Here is a 12,510-nt window from a genome sequence, read left to right on the forward strand (position 1 = left end):
TCGGTGTAGGTAGCAGAGCTGGAACCGAGATCTTCCTTGAGACAGAACAGAACCTGCAGAGGTCGGCGTCTCCCTCCTGGCTCCCCAGGAAGCCTTTGATTTTTGGAGGGCTCCTGTAATGCAGCGAGACAATGAGTTTCCAGCCAATAAAAGGCAGAGACACAGATTCATAAAAACTTTCTCCATCTCATAAAACACAAAATGCAACTGTTAAATTAGAAATTCAAATCTTCCATGTACTTGGCTGAATGGAAAGGGAGACTGCAAATTGCTTATTATTAACCACAATGTGCTGGGGCTGGTTTTGCCTTTTTCCCCAAAACCCCTTCCCACTCCTGCCATGACATCTCTTCTCTTTTTCATACCAGTCTTTCAACCACGAATCCCAAGTCATAGTCAGATTTGTGTTTCAGTCTCAGTCTCTTACTCATATGAAATGGTGCAATTAATTTATTGCAGTCTCGCCACAGTTGTTTTATTCATCATCACTGTAAAGCTCCTGTGAAATACGTCCGAGAGAGGTAATATCATTTCAACAAAACTGTCCTGATGAAAGAACGCTGAGGACCCAGGGAGAAACAGTAAGCTCATACACCTAGAGTGTGTTTCTTAGACAATATTTCTTCCAATAAAACGTGATTTCATATGATAACAAGTATGCAGCCTGTTCAGTGAAGAAGCCACGCAGTAAACAGATGCAGAAAAAGTCAGAGAGTGTTCCACAAGGCTGATTTTGCAATGTCTTTTGGTCAACTAAGGCAATTTGATGGGTACTGGCTACTCACGATGCTATCTAGCGATTTACAGGGAGAAAAAGACAGGTCAGCCTCACCACTCAGTGGTCCAAGCAAGCTGCCATGAGGCCGCTGAGGCTGTTTCATGAAGCCGAGCTATGTTTTGTTTTACTTTAAGATCGCCACACATGTGATTGGGTTTTATGGGCTGTAGGTATGCACCTAGTTTGACTCTTGCCATCTAAAATGGTGCGTGTGAGTCTAGATCGTGGTCTATAATGTCTCACTTGATGATTTCTCAATGCCAAGGTGAAGTGCTGAAATGGTCTCTCCATTAATTTTTTTCTCTCAACTGACACCTGAAATTCTCTGAAATCACATTAGCCTGGGCCATTCGCAATTAACTGTCATTTTGCTTCCAGTCTATCTCTGTAGCCCATCAGTTTTTATTATCGTTCTTTTTTTTATGGCTGTGTAGAACATTAGAAGGGTCTACATATTAAAATACATATATACATATATATATATAAATAAACCCAACAAGCTGAGATCCCAAGCTGGCCTGTCTCTCTATGACATAGTGCCATGAGGTTCCCAGACTAAGAAACTCCAGCTCATACGCGGTGCCCCTGCCCAGCTGCGCTCCAGAGCCAGGGCTGTTGAAACGGTGCCTTCCTGGCACCACCTGTATTTACCGCAGCGGCTCTGACTTCATGCGCTGCGGCCCTTTCCACTTGGGCTGCCTCAGCCAAGGTCATCATTGCGTAAAGCACGAGCCCGCAAATAGCAGCTTCTTGCTATTTCTGAGGAGAATTACTAGTTCTGTTTGCATCAAGGGCTGTGAGGAATCCCTGCTACACTTGGGACGTGGCAGAGCTGACTTAGAGTTTCTTGGATGAAGTAGCAAGAAAAAAAAAGAGCTAGAAAGATGAGTCACTGCTGAGTGAAAACGTACTCTGTAGCTCCTCATGGAAATAAAGTGTTCTTAAAAATCATATGATGTGCCTCTAGATATACCTTTTCTATATACTGACATGAGACAAAGGAAGATTGGTACCCGTGCACCCCGAAATGTCTGTCTGTAAGCATGTAACACCAAATTCAGAACGGAGGTGAGTGTAGAGATGCACAGGACATAAAACCCGAATGTCCTGAGGGAACTGTGCAGCATCCCACCACATTCCTCTTTTGTACCTACTTGGCAAAAAAATCAATGCTTAAGAAAATAAATGGACATGAAGCAATGACCCTCTGTGTGAGAGCTGAGGCCCCTCAGATGCAAGTTTTAAAGGTGTTTCACTGCCCAGCTCCTGATGAAATCACAAACCAGATGTTCTGCTCATCTTCTGTCACGTGCCCAGGGCAATGCAGAAGCTCTAAGACATTTCGGAAGTGTGAACTTCTGACTTTAAATTAATGTGTCTTTTCTTCGTGGTTTTACTCTGAATTTCCCCTTTACAGGCAGTCAGGTAATAAAAAGTTACCGGGGGGGGCAAAGAAAATGTCATATGGATAAAAAATCCTAATTCAAGATTTCAACTAGTAGGATAAAGATGCCTAAATAACATTGTTCTTGTAACTAATTACCATCTATATGTTGCATCCATAACAGGAAATAAACATTGATGTTCTTTTTCCTAATGGAGCTAAATCTATTTGACAGTTAATTCCAACTGAAGAGGTTGGCCGTTGGTTATTTCTTATGGCTGTTTTGACTCAGAAGGTACAAGGTGAGTGGATAAGGAGCACAAAAACAATCACAGAAACAGCATCGTACCTCCAGCATGATTTGATTTCTCCTGCTTTCCTGCATCTAATTAAGGTTTTACAAGATGCTGCAAGGCCTGGTCTCTCTCCCCCTCCTGAGAACCCCCTCCGGCACGGTCACCCCACGACAAAGAGACACCTCCGTATAGAACACAGCTGCAAACTATACAGACAATTTACAGGTCTCAGAGATCATATTTACGCAGAGGTCCTGCAGCAGGGAGATTCTGAATGTCGGACCCTGTTGGTGGAATGTCATTAATCAGAGGATAATGGACAGGAAGGTGGGTGGCTGCTGATAGTTTTGGCTCATTTAAGACGCTTTTGGAAGGCTGCCAGATTGAGTGGAGAATTTTTGAAATGTTTTAAACAATGCCGTCTTTACGATGTTATAAAATACTCGGGTGGCTCGAGTGGGTTTCAAACTGGTTCCTGGCCAGTAAAACCTCAGGATTCCAGTTCAGCTGTAACCTGGACTCAAACGTGTGTCTGAGGTCACGGGCACCCCCTGCACCCTCCTCCTGCTCCTGCATCACCGCACAGTGGACGATGTCCACGGCACTCGAGCTTGTGAGAAACATTAAACCCTCCAGCTCGTCTCTTCTTTGCTACTGCAAATATTTCCCCTTTGCAATTCACGGAAATCTCCCCTTCAAGCAAAGACGTTGTGTTGTGCAGTACTGAGATAAAACAGCACACTGATGATCACATAGGGCTGAATCTTCCATATTTCAGGTTGGAGTCCAAAGTCTGCCTTGCCACAGAGGCAAATGGTGTGACGTGAAAAACAGACTGATGCCTGCAGGGACATAAAGAGTTATATTATATATATATATATATATATATATATATATATGTATATATGAGTTTTATATATATATATTATAATATAATAGTTTGGGTTGGAAGGGACCTTTGATGGTCACCTAGTGCATGATGCTCCAGTAACATGCTAACAGGAGCCTTAACCTGAATGGAAATCGAGCCTGCAGTCATCTCAGGTAAAAAAATTATTAATGGCATTGGGTCCATGCTTTGTTTGCTTCTCAATTGCTTCCATCAGCTTCTTAGGTGTCTGACCTGGTTCAATGGGGAAATATCACAGGGCTGAGCAGGACCACAGCACCGTGCTCCCCTCGGTGCCAACCGCATCAGCTCCCATCCCATACGCTCCTTATTCCAGCGCCTTCTGAACTGGGCTGTAACTGGCGTGCACTGGTGTAAATAACCGCACCACATGCACAATAACAAAAGCCACAGCCAGAATCATATGGTTTGTAAATAATTATTGGGCTTGTTTCTGTTGGGTACCACTTGATCGCACAAAGAAGTGAACTAATTGTATTCATATGAACAAACGCTGTAAGTCGTAGACGAGGCTCTTTATTCTTATCCACAGGAGGTAGTTGCACTTTCATTAAAATTAGGGAAACTTTTCCGTGCTCTCTTGAGAGCTGTAACACTGAAGTCTTTCAGCTTTTTAAGAGTAAAAGTTTCCCATGCTGGTAGAAGTGATATTATTTCATTTTATTAATTTAATATTTTTTGTTTTAATCTTATTTTAGTAAAATATCATCCTGATTTTTTTATTATTTTTGTTAACAGAAAATGATTCCATTTCCAAATGAGAAACAGTTCAGAAGGCTTTATTTATAGGAAAGTAAAACCTAAACCTGAAGCTATCTTTTCCTCCCTTCTATGTTTCCATAAACATGATTTCTCCCAATAGAAAAAACAGTAGAAGTAACTTGTCATAATATCATTCATCAAAAGGAATCTGATAATCCCAGACATTTGAAGCCACGTTTGCAAGCAAAACACACTAAATGGAACCAGAACGCTCTAGGAATTAACCAGTTTGCATTTCTTATGCTTCCTATGTTTAAAAAAATATATATACTGTCATGTTATAAGGCTCTTGGTGCGTTATGATGCCTTCTTCGTGCTGTAAATCCAGGGTGAAATAATGAGCTATGGAAGCACAACGCTGTCAGTGCGGCCTCACCGAGGTGCCACTGCAGAAAGGAAACCCCACCGCTGGAGGAGTTCCCCTTTTCTTAAGCCAGACCCAACCGTCCAGCACAGCCCAAGTCCTCGCCAGGGCCTCCTTGTCTCTTCATGGGGCTGGAGCGGATAATTCACGGCTCGAGCACAGGGCACATGGCCGGGACACACGTTCCCTTTCCAGCAGATTGTGATTGATCCCTGAAATAAACCCCGTTGTAACCAGAGAAACTCAAAGGCAGCAGCAGTCCCACTGCCGAGGCCCAACCAGCACCCGCTGCTCCCCAAAGAAAAGAAACGGGTATAAAAGCAAACATATTCTAAATGCTACTGTCCCATTCCTTGCTTGGAGTCTGATGTATATCTCATAATTTAAGAGTTCAGTCTTAAACAACAGATGTTAACATTAAACCTGTATTTCTATTCAGCTTTAAAATGGTCAGGGCAGTTTTGCTGATAAACCTACAGCGTATCTCAGCCCTCAAAGCCTCATGGTCACTTTGCAATGGCTGCTGCACGTCCCTGAATTTATGAAGTCATTTTGTTAATAAAAATTATACTGTGATTATATAGTAGCTGAAAAAAGCAGTAACATTAGAAGTCTTTTCAATATTCCCATAATACTAAAATAAAATGTATGTTATTTTGAATTCCCAGAAATAGAATATTTTCTTGGAAGTAAACCCAGGGTATATAATCGCATGCTCCTCCCCGCCGGTGAACGCACTCCCACCTCTGATCACGGTTCTGTTGTGAGGAGCTTTTAATGACAGAACAGGGGAACATATTGTGGTTTCACACATACACAGATTTTATGGTCACTTATTCCTAACTAGGAGATAGAGACACAGCAGAGAAGCATTCTCTCTTTCTTTCTTTTTGATTCCAAGGCACTTCACCTCCGAGGACAGTAGGTGGTTCCCTGTATTGTAACGTAATATCTTGGAACGAGTTTTATATCAAGGAGAAAGATAAACCAAATAATCCCGGGGGCTAAATTATGGGAAATCGTTTTAGGAGAATTCATTTCAGCCCTAATACCTGTGATTTGGGGTAACTGAACACCCGGTTTATTGCCTCACCACAATAATTCATCAAATTACCTCTCGCTTCTGTGCTGCCGGTCTTTGAAGTGAGCCTGGTTTGAGTTGGTGTGCGAGCGTATAATCAAAAGCTGGTTTATCGGAGCAAGTTGTGCCCGTTGCTGCGAGCAGGAGAGGGGAGAGCTCTGTGCTGATGCACAGGGAGTGACTTTGGTGGGTAAGCAGGCTGTAAGAGATGCTCTTCGGCAGAGTTTCTGCATGTGCAATTCCCCGTTGTGGCGGGTCCTGCTCTCTGCAGCGGCATCAGCTCATTCCAGCCAGGGCTGGTCGATGACAAGCCGTTCAGTGTCTATTTAAGTGCGTTGTGTGTGAGAGCTCAGTGACTAAACTTTAGCCTTGTTACGTGCTTCACTTTACACGGCCACATTTGTAAAGATTGGTCCAACTATGTTTTTGAGTCACTTAAGTCTCTTCTTTCCATGCCCTCCTTGATATTACCATTTTACAGGAATTTGCCTTTAGAAAAGCAATGAAAAACGTATTTTTGAAGTAAACACTACCTAATTTGGTGCTGCTTTTGATTGGCATTTCAGATTTTCTTTTTTTATTATTTTTTTTTAACCAGGATATTAGTAGCTCCTTTACAAGCTGCAAAAATAAACAAGAAAAAGTAAATGCAAGCCTTTGTTTGGGATTTTTTTCCTTTTTTTTTTTTGCCTTGGGTTTCCATGTGAACGTATTTGGCCGTCTGGGGTGAATCAAGGCTGATCCTGGTGCAAAACTGTTCTCCAACAGATAGCCAAGCTGCTTGAACAAATGGTTCGTGTTAGCTGGAGAAAGACACTGAATCGAAACCATGTGCTTCTGGGTCTTGTGGTTTCAAATGGAACCACAAACACTCAGGCAAGCTGTCAGTCTCTATTCGCAATTTCAACCAACCTTGCAGCAAAAAGGGGGGGTCTTTGCCCACCAATCGTGTTTTTAACCCTTCTGTGATGAGTGGGGTGGTTTTAATGCTTTGCATGAGAGAGAGATGCTGTTTTGCAGAAGACATGAGTAGACTGATGGCCTGGGAAGGAAATACAGCCCAACATTTGATGCAATGGGGATAAAAATAAAGATGTTTAGAATGCTACAAGGTAGGGCTTGAAGAGGCCTCCAGTTCAAAACCTTTCCAAGAGGCAAGATCATAAAGACAAAGCCGCCCCTGGCCGGTGTCTGACTCAGCCCAGGGGAGCCCCGGCAGAGCAGCTTCTAACAGCTTTTTTACAGAAGAGCTAATTTATTAAATGCCAGATCTGTGCCATTCTCAGTAAACAGCTGTGAAAGTGCTGTTGCAGCAGAAAATCACCTGTGAGAGCAAGCCTGGGATGTTCTACACCAGAGGATTGTGCTGCAGCACCCGAGCTAAAGATATAACCATTGTGGACTTGGGCTGTGCTGGCTGCTCTGGACCAGAACACTGATGATGGGGGGGGGTGGTTTGAAGCAAATGTCCTGTTTGCTCCCACTTAATATTTGTTGATTTAGATCACACAACAGGGAGCTTAGAGGGTGCCATAGCCTTTACTCCTCCTGCTCCCACTGCTTTGTCAAAAAAACCAGAGTACATGTAAGTCAGTGTGCACAATCCCAGCCTTTGAGACAGCCAAGAAATCCAAGAGAGACACCTAAGAGAAGATGCCTGCCTGTGTTGGAGGACATTATGCATGGCAGCTATTTGCATGTTCCTTGTGGGTTTTTTCCAGCATGTAGGTGACTTACGTGCAAGGAAAGAACTGCTTGTTCAGGAACTGAAGCTGCTGGGGAAAGCACATGGGCACAAGCTGCATTTACGTTCCAGGAATCACGCTGGGTAAAACCCCGCTGCACGGAGCTCAGACACACCTGGTTGCAAGCCCAAAATGGAAATGTGCAAGGGTTGAATATTTTGTGAGGACATGTTCTATACCAGCATTGTTTGGGGGGCTAAAAAAAAATCCTCACTGTAAGGCCTTCGTAAATCTATATCTCCCACCTCAGCACTCTTGAAATACCATCGGAATGTTTGTCTCTCGTATTTGGGACTGCTTGGAGGGCTAAAGAAGGGAAGAAAAGGTAAGGTTTAGAATTTGTAACTCGGAATATTATTAGTGGTTTATATGTTAAAATGAGTTGCAATGTCCTTCCTCCTCACTCTTTATATCTCCACCTACACGATGAGATAGCACAATTGAGATCTTCTCGGGAAGACTACTGAAATTGTTAAGAATCAGCTGATGCGCAAAGCCTTCTCATGCTTTCCATTTCATTTGGAATGGAAAAGCAAGCTTTTATTTGGGAAGAAGTTCCAATACAAATTGTATGTAATTTCACTGCAGTAGAACAGGACTGATTTCAGCAGCTGAGGATTTACCCTGGTACCGAATGCAAGAAATAATGCCAGTGTAAACTGATAGCTTTAAGTATTCAAAGGAGACTTCATGAAGATATGAGACTAACTCCTATATTGTAAGAAACTTAAGCAATTAAGCCTACTGAGGGTGAGCAGAATTGGGTATATTGGGCAGCTAAGTATGTTTGGAAGGAACTAAGATCTGCATACTGGACAACGTTGCCCTTGTTGAAGAGGTTACTCCCATTACTGCTTTTTCATGAGGAGACACCATTAATAACAACCGTAAGGCATTACTGCTCATTGTATTGATTTCTTACGGCACAGCTGTCACACGGCCACAGGGCACTTTGACCCATTTGGTTTAGTTCATCTTCTCCCTTCGTTTCCATTGCCCCCACTTCCAGCTTGGAGAACTTGGGTGAGTCCAGACTCAGCTCTGTGCAGGCAGGGACAGCTCTGGATCAAGAGTGCTGCAGCCCAGAGCTGCCGCCGACTGACGCTGCTGCGAACGAGCGCTGGAACTCTTTAAAAACCAACCTTTTCCAACATCGCATGGAGGTTACATGATCCCCTACTTAACATGCACACGAACCGGGATGCCACAAACTTCCCTGGGGTTTCCTGAGGGCTGAAGTAAAACTTAATTATACCAATTGGTTAGACACACTGTTAAAACTTTTGTTTCACATACACTTTTTATTCCCTTTTCTCCATCTTTTCCCATTTGCCAAAACCTCCTGAAGAGAAAATAGAGATTATTTTACTTCTTACCTTAAAGGGCTCCTTGTGTGCGTTTGCCTTATTAAATAACTGCCAAAATATCTAATATTCCATGGACAGCACTGATGAAAATGAAGCATAACATTGGTCAAATGAACGAGTTTCACGTATAGCATTGTCACTAATCTGGTCTCCAGCCAATTAAAATCCTGTACCATGCATCTGTTCGCTATAGATGAGTCTTTGCATTTAAAAGTGTCTTAGAAAACACAAGCTTTTCTCTTTTATTTTGTTGCTATCATTTTGAGCATCACCATAACCCCTTCATTTATGCCTCCCTGAGCTTTTTGTCAGCCAGACTGCAGTCGTCTTTATCTGTTCCCGCACAAGGCCGAGTCTTCTTTTCCTCCTCGATGCTATTTTTGCCAGTTATGCACAGAGAAACCAGCACATACTGGGTTCAGCAGAGCTGAGTTAGCAATAGATATTATTACTGATTGCAACAGCCTCTAACCTTTCCCAGTTCAGAAATGGTAGAGGGAAATGGAGTTATTGGTATCTACAGTCAGTCTAGTCCCAGGAGGAAATACGGAGCATCAGTGTCTAAAATCCACCAGTCAAACATCCAGAATGCCCGTGTGCATCTGGCTGCAACGCACTCTGCAGGCCGATGTATCATTAAGTTCTCCTCTAACGATTTAAAGGGGAAAAGGCCTTTTGCTGGATTTCCACAGAAGGTTAATTTTCCCTTTTCTGGCAGATCTGCAAGGCCCTTAACGGCAGATGGAAGGAAACGGCGCTGCCTTTCTACACAGACTTTTCTGTAGTTAGACCACTAATGTGAGGACCACCATATTCTTATGTTTTACCTATAAGAAATTAAACACCAGCCATTAATATGTTACCTACTGACGGCAGCTCAGTTCCTTTCCTGTAGGTTTGCCAGTTGTTAACGAGGAGGTTCCATTCCCTGACTTCAGACAGGGATTTCTCCCTCCATGGTGAAGCGTCGCCTACCTGAGGCACCGGGATCTTGTTCAGCATTTCGGTCCAGAAACAGCAAATACAATCTAGCTGTGGCAAGCAGGGGGAAAACTGGAATGCCAAGGGGAAGGCTGGGAATCCAAACCACGATCTGCTGGAAATAGGGCTGGTTCCTGGAGAAGCCAAGAATTTCCACCCTGTTTGTTTGAAAGGATTTCACTTGTCTGTGCCTATGGACAGGCTGGAATATAGAGCTCCAGTCCTCATAACTGCAAATCATGTTAAACTTCAGACCGCACATGGATCAGGAGTTTAAAATAGTTTTCCTGCGAGTCCATCACTGTTAGTACAGGGAGCTGGATTGCTTTCAGGCTTTAAAAACTCATTTCTGGTAATTAGGTTTGTAATTCTGTTCAGAGATGGGGATACCAAAAAACCTGGAGAAGCTGGAACAATGATAATGTTACACTAGATGAGAAGACATCTCCAAAGCTTTTCAACAGTCCTCTGCATTCCAAAATGTTTTCATTTACTGACATTTGTCTTTGTCTCATTCTGCAGTTGCTCTTGCACAGCCAGAAACCTTATACCTCAGACAATGAACCCTCTCCTTTTTCTATTCCTTTTCCTCTTTGCTTTCCAAATGAATCCTCACCATTTTGCAAACTCAGATCACACTTGCAGCCATGTCGTAGAGATGAGATTTAAACCAGGTCTCTAGTTTGTAGAGCAAAGGTGGAATGAATTACCCATTCAGAAGAAAATGACCCATTAAAAGAAAATTGGGCACACAACTGGGAATAATCCATCCGTACACATTTGTCAGCCTTGCACGTTAATACTCATATCAGCACAATGAGTGGGGCTGGAGAAGTGCACGTATAAATTAACATACCAGAGGAACAGGGGGTGTTCAACAAAGTAAATTGGACTGAAGATTTGAACCAAACATTTCAGACAACTGCTCAAGGCCAGAGCAATCAAGAAGATACTTTGAGATGCACAGCTGAAATTTGGAATTCAGTTCAAAAGTCTGAATTAGTCAAAACAATAGCAATTATATTTATTTAGTAATTAATAGCATGGTTGTGAATTTTATTCCTGTAAAAAATAACTGATAGAATATTTCTATCGTTAGAGTTAAATAGGATGTGTTAGGATTAAACAAAAGAGCAGAGATGGGAAAATATGTTCTAATAAATTTTGATATTGCATTGAATTTATGCATTAAAAAATTACTTAGAGAACCAAACTGTTTCAGAAAGATCAAATGTGAATGTGACACACTAAAATGTCACTTTTCATTGTCAAATGAAAGCCAACCTCTTCCCTCTCTGTGTTCAAATTGTTCAGGATTGGTACAAAGAGCCAGTGATGGGCCTTATCCAAAATACAAGGTACCAACTCCTCTGAGCACCCAGAGGGCAAAGAGGAGTCAGAATCCATTCACTTAACCTCCCAAACAGCCCCTTTCCGAGAGGATTTCCACCAAACCAGGCAGCACAAGCACAATACAAAAGTCTATTCCCAGCTCTACTTAGAATGAGTTATTTTCTTTGCACAGCCTCCTGTCTCTTGGCTACTGGTATATTTTGGTTATAAATTATTTTGGGCAGACGTCTTCTCTATATGTATACATGCATTGATACAAATCTATATATATGTGCTTATATTTTTACGTGGACTGCCAGCAGTCCTTCAGTTTTTATTAAGCTTGTAAATGCAACCCTATTCTACTAAAAATTAAATCCTGAACATAAATAATCTCCAGACTGGACCAAAGTCTTCTCCAGATTCAACGTGGAGATAACAAAGAGAGTAATTAACAGGATAAAGTCGCAAATAGTAATTAACAGAATAAAGTCACTGCTTTGCAGACCAGCTTTCCACACGGAGTGCTGGGGCCTCAGAATTTGAAACAGGGTACCTGTGATGTATTATTGCCTCAGAGGTGGCAATGGGAGAACTAACGCCTTGAATCTGGGTGAGAAATAAAGATCCAAACCAAGACTCATTGCGGGAGTAAAAAATGAAAGTGACTGCGCAGTGTGAAAAAATGACATTTATATACTCTACCTGGAGCTTTTCCGTACTATGGAACTGTTTAAGTTTACCCATTTTTTTCTTTTTCTTTTTTTTCTAACTGCAGCCATGGGAAGCATTTTAGGCCGTTTTGTACACCTGCTAGCTCCATTTCATTTGCTCAAACACATTTTATAACTGCAGTTTATATATTTTTCCAAGAAAATAAAAACGCTAAAAATATAATGCGGTGTTTGGGAGAAGGCGGGTGGGGGACTGGAAGGAACACGAGGGCCTCATCTTGGCGCGGGTTCCACTTCATGCCAACTGCAGCCCATTCATCACGAGCGTGCCGGACGGGGATTTCCCCCCCGCGCTCATTCGCACTCACACGCACGTTTCCCCTTCGCGCCAAAGAGCAAAATCATGCACGGGACACAATAGGCCCATTGGGCATGGGTGCTGCTGTATTGCTAATGGCAGGGTTTGCTCTGTGGAGGTGTTGCTGCCATTAGCCTTGAAGCAATTTTCTGCTTGGCTGGTAGGATACGCCTCAGCCCCTTTGGTGCAGTCGTTGTGCTGGAGCACGGCCAGCACCAAGGGGTTTCTACACGGCAAATCTCGCAGTATTCACCCCATGGAAAAGTCTTCACAGGGAGACCCAACTGGAGCTCAGAGAATATCTTGAGATTCTTTTTTACCAATACGTTCTATTCTCTGATATTCCTGTCCTTAGATGTTTTCCCTTTCCTTACTGCCACTGTGTTTCGCAGCTGCTGTGTTTGAAGCAGTTTCACTGCTCGGCTGCAGTACGGTCCGTGTTGATCCTCATGACAGGCAAATGAGAAAAAGGAACCAA

This window comes from Columba livia, chromosome 18 (assembly GCF_036013475.1).
Source record: "Columba livia isolate bColLiv1 breed racing homer chromosome 18, bColLiv1.pat.W.v2, whole genome shotgun sequence".
NCBI classification, from domain to species: Eukaryota; Metazoa; Chordata; class Aves; order Columbiformes; family Columbidae; genus Columba; species Columba livia.